The following is an 11,439-nucleotide window of genomic DNA, read 5'->3' as shown; positions in this document are numbered from 1 at the left end:
ACTTCAAATTTTGTGGCATGAAGGGGTTAAAACTTGAGACATCTTACTTAAACAGAATTTTAATCTGTATGCATATATAATGTGGACTGTTGATGATTTTCCTACCTATGGAATGTTGTCTGGGTGGATGACAACTGGAAAACTGGCTTGTCCATACTGCATGGAAAAAACAAAATCTTTCACTTTGAGACATGGTAGAAAAAATTCATGGTTTTATTGTCATTGTTGTTTCTTATCATCTGATCATGAATTTAGGAGACTTAAGAATGCATTCAGAAGTAATAGAAGGGAATATGATGGTCCACCGCCAAGGCTGTCTGGTCATGACATCTTGGAGATCATTCAGGATTTGCCTAAAGTCGGTGAAAGACCATTGTACAGGCTTGATAAATATGGCGTTTTGCATAACTGGACTAAGCAGAGTATATTTTGGGAGTTAGAATATTGGCCAGATAATTTACTGAGAAATAATGTTAATGTCATGCATACTGAGAAAAACTATTTTGACAACTTATTCAACACAGTTATAGATGTCACAGGCAAAACAAAGGATAATCCTAAGGCCAGACTTGACTTACCAGAATATTGCCAATGCAGATAATTACACTTATAGGAGGGGCTCAATGGTAATGTTCTTAAGCCCAAGGCTAGTTTTACATTTAAGTTGGACCAAAAGCTTTAAATATGTGAGTGGGTCCAAAGTTTGAAGATGTCCGATGGATATGACTTAAATTTGGGAAAGAGGGTTGATATGGCATAAGGAATCTTGCATGGAATGAAAAGTCATGATTGTCGTGTTTTCATGGAACAATTACTTTTATTGGTTTACCAGAAAACATATGGAAATCAACAGTAGAGATTAGTTTGTTCTTTAAAGACTTATGTGCCACCACATTAAAAAAAGAAAATCTAGCGCGAATGAAAAGTAATATAGTTGTTATCACCAATAAGCTGGAGAAGATTTTTCTGCCAGCGTTCTTTGATGTGATCGAACATCTTCCCATTCACCTTGTGCACGAAACTTGGCTAGGCGATCCAGTTTAAACTAGGTGGATGTATCTATTTGAAAGGTAAGCAACTGCAACATATTTAAATTCATACATATCTTTTTTAAATATAGTAAACATCTAATCGTAAGATTGTGCAGGGCAACTGGAAACTTAAAAAAGGGTGCCAAAAACAAACATAGGGTGGAAGGCTCTATAGTTGAGGAATATCTTACAAGAGAAACATCTCAATTTTGTTCATACTACTTTCGTGAAGAAGTTGCTTGTTCAAGAAACCGACCGAATCGTCATCAGGACGATGTGAATGAGCCTCATTTGCAACTGATATCAATTTTCAATCAATCTGGTTATAAGGCTAAAAAGACTGTAAGTCATCGGCTCACTCCAACGGAGCGCAAATCAGCAACTTTGTATGTCTCGCTGAATTGCCCGGAAATTGAGCCCTTTCTGAAGTAAGGAGATTAGAATTTTAACATATCTTATTTTTTTACTCATTCCTTTAAAGAAACTAATTGTGTTTCGCATATTGGATCTTCAGTTCATTTAAGACTCAATTCTACGAAAATCAAGTGTATGCATCCTTTGCAACATGGTTTAAAAATGAGGTTCGTAAGTGTATTAATATTTCTATAAAGTTTAAACATTTACACATTTCTCAATATATATATATATATGTATGTATAATATTTTTAGGTACACCATTTCCCAAATGCAGCCGCATACAATCAGCTCTTGAGAGATATTTCTTTGGGTCCAGTTGAAGCTCATGCAATGTCCCAATACATAGTAAATGAGTTTAAATTTTTCACCGAACAACACTCCAGAACAAGGAAAACAAACAATAGTGGTGTTTGGGTTAAGGGTGATGATGATGTTGATTACTTTGGCATCATACACGAGATCTTAGAACTGGAGTATGCTTGTTTCCCAATAAAAAAAATTATCGTCTTTTGATGCAAGTGGTTTAATCTAAGCGCAAGAGGCACAAGAGTACATAAGGAGTATAACAGCATTGAAGTGAAGCACAATAGGCCGTATCCTATTTACGATCCATTTGTTCTAGCGAAAATACTAAACAAGTGTATTATGCTCCTTATCTGTTGCGCAATGACAAGTCTAATTGGTGGGCTGTAATCAAAACAAAGCCTATTGGACGGGTGGAAGTTGAGAATGTGCCGGAGACTGTGTATCAGAATGAAATACAGATTGATCACCAGCTTGTGGACATTGACTTAGTGGTTAGTTTGAATCACCCGAAAAATATATTTGAAGAAGTTAATATTGCGGAAGAAGAGGCTGAGTGGGTAGGAGATGAGGAAACCTCCGAAGAGGGTGAATAGTTTAGTGGAGAGTTTTTAAAAGAGGGGGATTAGTTGTGTAGGTTGTATTAATTACGTATTGATGTCTTTATGCTTTGTATTATATATTTACCTTTATGTTTCTTGTTTAAGAATGAGATGTAATATACTGTTTAATTTAAGATTGTTGTTTTCACTTTCACTTTTTTCACTAAGGTGAAATAATTTTTGGGAAAAAGGAAAAAATTTATATGGCCAAACGGCTACTAAATCAATTAAAGTTGAATTTAGGAAGATTTGAAAAAATCTACAAATAAATATGAAGAGTTAGAATAAGAAAAATATAAGCAAAGAGTTAGAATAAGAAAAATATAAGCAGTATCAAAATATTTAAAGTTTTAAGTAAGTAATGAAAGATTTTCTAAAAAATTAACTTTAAAATAAGGAAAGATTTTAAATATATATATAAAAAATAATTGTATTACAAATAGGGTTCAAGTCGATGCATTATTTTAAATATATATATAAAAAATAATTGTATTACAAATAGGGTTCAAGTCGATGCGTTTTTCTTAGCCTCAAGCAACGAGTAAAAAGGTTACTACATGACAAATGTAAAAGTGATATTCATTGAAACTTTTGGTGGTGTATATATATACATACATATATATATATATATACACACACACACACCAACAACAACAAACACAGTATAATCCCACCAAGTGGGGCCTGGGGAGGGTAAAATGTACGCAGTCCATACCGCTACCTCCAAAGAAGTTGAGAGACTGTTTTCGACATATATATATATATATATATGTGTGTGTGTACATATATATGCTTATTATAAGATATATGTTATATTCACATTATTATATTAAAGTCCTTTTCATTAAAAACCTAATAATTATGTTTAGCCTCGAATTTGAATGCCGATCACGTCGAAGATTATTCCACACGTGATCGACATTATCACATGCAAACTTGTGGTCATCATCTTTGTCTAGGCAGTAGAAACATTTTTTGAATATCTTGTTTTCCTCCAATTTCTACTTGATTTGGCTTGTCTTAATTTGTTCTTCTTGTTTTTACTTTTCCTTATTCTTCTTTCTTTGTTATTGTTTGGTTGATTATCATAATGAGGTAGTGTCGGGGCTGGATTCGGATCTTCTTATCATTCTGGAAATGGATTTTTTGGTCCATGTGCTAATAATCGACCTGTTAACCAAGATCATTTTTTAGAGAAAGACCCTACTGGTCGATATGTTCGGGTAATTAACTTTACTCTCTATTATTTTTGGTGTTACTTCTTCTTTATGCCTTAAAATTTTGGACATTACTTCATTTCTACAGTGTTATTGAAATGCAGCCGTTCCAAAATTAAGGATTTATATTGTCATCGAAATATAGTCCAATTTTTTACGGTAGTTTATGCTTAAATGTTTGTTTTCTTGTTCTTTTTTATAAATTATGTCTAGTTGCAAAATTAAACTCATTTCCCGTTTTAGCATATATAGCACATTATAATCAATAAAACTCTTCTTGTTTTCTAAAAATATACTTCGTGTGATCATCAAATCGTTGAGTGAGTTTGAAGAGATTCCAATTGTTTGATGTACCGCTATAGTTGGTTTGTTTGGCCATTTTCTCTTGGGAGGAAAATTACACAACCTCGAGTACTTGAGGGGAATTACTTCTTTAAGGACACTCCGTGAATTCGGAGGACTTGACCATTTCTGTTTCATTTAATTAAATTTCTGGAAAAAAAACACACTTCTTTGAAAGATCTTTTTGTGTTATTTATTTGAATGTATTCGGGTATAAGAATCTATAATTTGACACAATAACTTCAACACTAGTTCAAGTTTAAAATAAAAACACTATAAAGTACAAAAACACTCTGAACACAAGATCAAAGTGATCTTTCTAAGAAATGTATTTATTTTCCTGAAATTAAGATGAAACAGAAATGTAAAGACAAGTCCCCCGACTTCATGGAGTATCTTTAAGGAATAATTCCCCTCACTGTACTTGAGGTTTTGGAATCTTCCTCCCAAGATAAAATGACTTTCAATCCAACTATAGTGATACCTCAAATAATTATATTCAACGAACTCATTGAACGATTTGATTGATCACACCGAATATTTTTGAAGACAAGAAAAGAGTTTGTATTTCAGAAAATTCGTGTCTAAACATGTGGATGAAAGCAGCAGATTTATATAGCCTATCAGATGTCTTTTTGAAAAGGTGGCAATGGTTCACTTAAAAAGGTGTGATCTTTCTGAAAATTCATGTCTGTTCATCCAAAGAATGTGTCTTTTCCGAACAGGCATACCATTTCATGCGAAATAGTGTGTCATTTCGTTGAAGGGTTGCATCCCTTCCAAAGCATCACTTCGTTTCTGCATTGCATTTCGAAACAATATCAACCACTGCATGCATGCGTATCAATGGAGGATAAAAAACACAGAAAAGTTGCATTTTTTCCTTTGGTATTTCCGGATTAAATTTCTGTCAAATAAACTTTGTCCAAAAAGATAGATCTCATAAATCATTTTCCAAAGCTGAAGCCAAAGCCAAAGTCGAGCGAGCAACGACTGCGGTGTGAGACATCTCTTATATTTCTAGAGTGTTATTTCACTGACAATTATTTATACTTATCACCTGCTTGTGTTTCCTCTACAATTTGGGCAAGGGTGCATTCAAGACTGTGTATGTTCCTAAACTTAATTACTAATTTTTTATTGTTCCTTTCTATAGCACTAATTGTGTATTCAGAGCATAAAACATTTTGTCTTCTTTTTTTTTAAAAAAAAATATGTTTCAGCTACAAGACATTTGACTTACATGATGGTATTGAAGGCGCATGGAGCCGAGTGAAAGTCAAGGACGTTTTGCAGTCACCTGACAAGTTAGGAAAGTTATATGCGGAGATGCATCTTCTTAGAAAATTGAATCATGGCAATATAATGAAGTTCTGTGATTCATGGGTTGATGACAAGAAGAGAACAGTTAACATGATCACTGAAATCTTCACATCTGGGAACCTGAGGTAGTGAGTTTCTCATAGTTCCTAATTTTCTTTGCTTACAAATTATGTTGTCAGACAATAAATATGTAAATTGTACTTATCAGATACCGCAAGAAGTATAGAAGTATTAATATGAAGGCAATAAAGAATTTGGCAAGCAGGTACTTCAAGGGTTAGTTATCTTCACAGTTACAACCCTCCTATCATTCATAAGGACTTGAAGTATGACAACATATTTGTAGATGGAAATACTGGAGAAATTAAGATTGGGGACCTTGGATTGGCTACCATTACGGAGTAGCCTACTTTTAAGAGTATTGTTATGAATACTTCTTGTATCAACACACATTTAAATAATGTCCCCTCTTCTAAAACACTAACTTTATCTATTCCTCTGAAGGGACTCCGGAATTTAAGGCCCCGGAGTTTTACGAAGAAGAATACAATGAATTGGTTGACATATATTCCTTCGGCATGTGTATTTTGGAACTAGTAACCTTTGAAGATCCTTACAGTGAATGCAAAAATCCTGCTCAAATTTTTAAGAAAGTTAGCTCGGTAAGTTTGATAAAGTTACTTCTTTAAGTTGTGTAGGCATTACATGTTTTAGTGAATCGAAGCAACTTTATTTATTCTCAGGGTGTTAAACCTGCTTTCCTCGGCAAAGTTACTGATCTTCAAATCAAAGCATTCATCGAGTAATGCCTGGTTCCTGCTTCGCTGAGGTTGCCTTCCAAGGACCTTCTCAAAGATCCATTTCTTCAGATTGAGAATTTAAATGAGCCAACCCATAGTCTGTTTCTAGCTTTCACCTTACCAAAGTCCAAGATCATTAAGTTCATTGAAATCTGCACCTCATTCAATAGATGTAGATTTCGAGTATAATCAATCAGTTTATACAGACTCCCATTATGGAAGTCCTTATGCTCCGACATTGGAATTTCAGAGGTTTCATCAGAATAATGAATTTAAATTGACGGGTAAGAAGAAAGATGAGAACTCAGTTTCATTGACCTTGCGAATTAAAAGCGCTTCAGGTATGTAGATGTGTTCTAATTCATTATTATTTTTATTCTTTTGGCATTTTGGAATAAAATTGTCTCTTTGTTTATTAAAAGCCTTTGAATTTTTCAGGTAGAGTAAGAAATATACACTTCAATTTTTATCTTTATACTGAACACTGCACTCTTAGTTGCGGCTGAGATGGTTGAACACTTGGAACTAGCTGATCATGATGTAGATTTTATTGTTGACTTCATTGATTATCTAATAATGAAAATTTTGCCTAGTTGGAAGCCTTCCGATTATTTTTCTAGTGGAGGGAGAAGTCAAAGAGAAGAAGCTATAGAGAATTACCTAACCTTGTCGCCTATCACTACCACATTTAATGCTCGGTAAGATGATATTCCAGTTCTCAATATGAATAACCAAATTGGTAGTACTCATCGAGTTGATGAAGATAAATTTTATACAAATTCAAGTAGCACTTCTTCTCACGTTACTTTTGCTTCCCCATCATATTTGGCAAATGTGTGATAGATGGAGAGTGTCAAGGTTCAGTTGCTACTGAAGTTTTAGAAAAAGATTGTTTTAACTACTGATCCAAGCTCAAAGTATGATCTCAAGATATGATACACACTATACAGAGCCATGCTACACTAATTGTTCATTGGATGGAAGGTTCTGGAAGCCTTTCGATTGTTAGTCAGTTAGCAATAACAAGTTGTTAGAGGTTGTTAGGAAAGTGGTTATTCAGTTATGATGAGCTTTCACTAAGCTGGAAATGAGCTCACTATCTTCGCTCAAGTATATAAATAGCTGTAATGCTGTAATGTACAGATGATGAAGAATAAAATTCCCAACTACACTCTCTCCTTTCTTCTTCCTTGTTCATGGATTATCAAGCTGTAATGCTTGAATTTCACATGGTATCAGAGACACGAGTTCAATACTGAGAGTATTTCGATCCTTTTTCCTCATATTCTCAGAGAATTCGTAAGACCTCTGTATGTTCTCTGTATTTGTTCTTTCATCTCTGCAAGTTTGGTCGATTTTGCAGTTCAATTTCTTCATTCATGGCACCTAAAATTGATCAAAGCGATCCACTCTTCATTGGTGCTTTGGATAGTTCAAGCATTGTACTCGTTCCAATCAAATTAACTGGTTCAAAAAACTATAGTATTTGGAGTCGATCTATGTGAATTGCTCTCTTAGGGAAGAGAAAGTATGGCTTTGTCACTAGATCTTGCAACAAGGAGTCATACAGAGAGGAACTCCATAAATAGTGGGAAATATGCATTGCTATTGTCCTCTCATGGATCATGAACACTGTGAGTGAAAGCTTACTATCTGGGATCGGGTATGCTACAAATGCTTGTGCTGTCTGGGATGATTTGAAGGAAAGATATGACAAAGTGAATCGTATCCGCATATATCAATTGCATTGTGAAATCAATATGAATTCTCAAGGTACTGATTCAATCTCAGCTTATTTTACTAAGTTGAAAACCTTGTGGAGTGAGTATGATATTCTGGTTCCTAATCCTAGCTGTGATTGCCCTAAGTCCTAAGAGTACTCAGATAATATGTGTCAACTGAGACTTCTACAATTTTTGAGTGGCTTTAATGAGTCCTATGATCAAGATAGGAGACAAATCTTACTTAAGGGAGTAACTCCTACTCTCAATCAAGCTTATGCATTGCTCATAGAGGATGAGATACAACACTCAGCATGTATGCTTGCTGCGCACGATAGATCAGAACCTCTTGCTATACAGGTGAATCACAATTATGGTTATGGATAGGGGAACACAAATTACAAGAGTAGAAAGTGTGACTACTATCACCTCTCAGGTCATACAAAAGAAAACTGCTACAAATTGATAGGGTATCCAAATGATTGGAAGAACAAGAAGAAATAGATGAAATAGATAAAGTGAAGGGTTAAAGTGTGAGCCTTGCTCATTCTATATTTTTGTATTTATAAAGTGGAATTATAGCATATATATATCAACAGTAGGTACAAGAATAAATACAAAATAGATTTCTACTAAAACTAGGATACAAGAAGATAACTGCAACAACCTCCCTCAATCTGAACGAGAAGAATGAACGTGAAAATTGGCAGTGAGCTCACGAAAACGGCCAGAAGGCAAAACTTTGGTGAACAAATCTGCAAGTTGTTCAGAGGTATGAACATGAGATACCACCAAGTCACCATGACTGATCTTTTCACGAATAAAATGATAGTCCAAAGCAATGTGTTTTGTAAGAGAGTGAAAAACTGGATTATGCGCTAGGTGAATGACTCTAATGTTGTCATATTTTACGGAGACGGGAGAAGTAAGAAAAATACCAAGATCACGAAGAATGTATTGGACCCATGTAGCCTCAGCAGTAGCAACAACAAGAGCCCTATACTCAGCTTCAGTACTAAAGTGTGCAACTGTAGGTTGTTTCTTAGCGGACCAAGAGATGAGATTGGAGCCAAGAAAAATGCAGAAACCAGTTGTTGATCGTCTTGTAGCAAAGCAACCAGCCCAATTGGAGTCGCAATAAATAGTAAGGGCAAGGAAAGAATTTTTGTATAACTGCAAGCCCCAATCAGTTGTGCCACTTAGGTACCTGAAAATGGGTTTTACTTCCTGAAGATGTAATTGTCTCGGCTGGTGAAGAAATTGTGAAGCAAGGTTTACAGCAAATTGAATGTCTGGCCGAGTGAAAGACAAGTATTGTAGACTCCCAACCATTTGACGATAGGTAGAAGGATCTTTAAGCAAAGGAGAAGAAGTTGAATTCCAGTCAAGCTTACTGTGAAGTGGAGTAAGTACGGATTTACACTTCTCAAGTTTAAACCGATGAAGTAAAAAAGTAATATAACGATGTTGCACCAATAGCAGCCCCAAGGAATTATGCTTCAATTCAACGCCAAGAAAGTAAGTAAGAGGGCAGTCCTTTATTTAGAATTCCGTACTTATAGAAGTGATGAACTGAGATACCAATGACTTCGAAGAGCCAAAAATAGCTATATCATCCATATAGATCAAAAGAATTATGAAATCACTCCCCGAGTAAAAAATGAACATACTATGGTCCGAGATACATTGTGTAAAACCAAGATCAAGAAAAAAATGAGCAAGACGATAGAACCAAGCACGTGATGATTGTTTAAGACCATATAGAGCACGGTATAACTTGCAAACATAATGAGGATAATCTGGATGGACAAAACCTTTCGGTTGAAGCATATAAATTGTCTCAGATAACTCACCATGTAAGAATGCATCGGACACATCAAGTTGACGCATGAACCAGTTTCGTTGAAGGGCCAAAGATAGGACTAAACAAATTGTGCTAGGCTTGACAACAGGAGAAAATGTCTCAAAATAATCCACTCCAGGCTACTGCGAAAAACCTTGAGCCACTAACCGAGCTTTATATTTTTCAACAGAGCCATTGGCACAAAACTTAGTTTGAAACACCCATTTATTGCCAACAATATTTACATTTGCAGGAGGAGGAACCAAAGACTAAGTTTTATTTTGAACTAGAGCATCGAATTCGACACTCATGGCTTGTTTCCAATGGGGATCTTTAGAAGCTTGACAAAAGGAGGTAGGTTCAGATAAAATAGAAGTAGTTGAAGCTATTAAAGAAGGAAAAATACATGGTTTGAGTGAACCAGTTTGAGAACGAGTAATCATCGGATGCGAGTTTAGTTTAATGGCGATTGGAGTAGAGTTAGGCACACTAATATTGTCAGATGAAGGTTGAATTGGTGTTGGTTGTGCTTGGGATAAATCAATACAACCTTCAGAAGAAAGATTTAAAGTATCTGGAGGACATTGATTCAAAGGGGAGTGCATAAGGTGTGAGGGAGAAGCTGGAGAAAATTGATTAGAATCTTTAAGGCTAGAATCACGAGAATTAGGTGACATTAATATAGAACTCTGAAGACTGCTGCTAGGTGAGAGTTGCTGCTTATTTTCGGTGATAGGAGTTTCTAAATTAAAAGATTTAGTATTATGTGCATTGGGCAAACATGAAGAAGGTTGAGTAAGAAGAAGTCCCATTTGGAACAAATTAGGAGAAGGTTCTCCAGAACGTGGGAGATGGATTGGAAAATGAGAAGATTTAGATAAGTTATCTAAAACAACGTCGGATGAGATAGAATTAGGTGCAGTTGTTGGCTAAGTAGGAAATAAGGTTTGAAACGGAAAAGAGTCTTCAACAAAATGAACATGCCGAGAGATGATAACTCTATTTGAATTAAGATCGAAACACTTAAAACCTTTGTGTTTATCAGATGAACCGAGGAATAAACAAGGCTTGGAACGAGGTTGGAACTTGGAGCAAGGACCAACTGCTACAAAGGGATAACAGAGGCATCCAAATACACGAATAAGATTATAATCTGGCGCACGGCCATAAAGTTGTTCAAACGGAGATAGGAAATGAAGCATCGGAAGAGGAGTAACATTAATCAGGGAGACGGCATACAGACAAGCATCAGCCCAAAATTTGAAAGACATAGATGCTTGAAAAATAAGACAGCGTAGGACATTTGTAATTTGTCTATGTTTTCGCTTGGCCCTACCATTTTGAGCAGACGTGTAAGGACAAGAAAAACGATGGACTATGCCATTTTGCTTGAAGAATGAACTAAATTTTTTGTTAACGTATTCACCACCTCCATTAGACTGGAAATAAAAAATGGAGGTGTGAAAAACATTTTAAACCATGGTATAAAATTCTTTGAATTTGTCAAACGTTTCAGATTTTTCGCGCATCATGTAAACCCAAGAGAATTTGGTGTAATCATCAAGGAATAAAATGTAATAATCACTACAACAAAATTGATATATAGCTATGAAATTATTAGCTACGAGATGAAATTCGTCACTAATTGTTCACTTTTCATGACGATAATTACATTTCATATCTAAATACATGAAGTACACACTTTTAGTGACGAAACATAAAAATTTGTAGCAAAGTTTTGTCCTCTAAAGTTTTCCACCAGAAAAAATTTTGGCGTCATTTATTAAGTACAATTAGTGACGAATTTTAAGTTTTCAATGACACCATTTTTTGTCACTAA

At 35.1% G+C, this 11,439-nt stretch overlaps 1 pseudogene; it reads left to right on the top strand.

The window, feature by feature from the left end:
- The first annotated feature begins 392 nt into the window (after positions 1–392).
- The window catches only part of LOC107846819, a 29,450-nt pseudogene continuing 18,403 nt past the window's right edge, over positions 393–11,439 (top strand).

This window comes from Capsicum annuum, chromosome 11, assembly GCF_002878395.1.
Source record: "Capsicum annuum cultivar UCD-10X-F1 chromosome 11, UCD10Xv1.1, whole genome shotgun sequence".
Lineage (NCBI taxonomy): Eukaryota > Viridiplantae > Streptophyta > Magnoliopsida > Solanales > Solanaceae > Capsicum > Capsicum annuum.
Note: the sequence above shows the minus strand (reverse complement) of the source record. Positions and strands in the feature narration are given on the sequence as shown.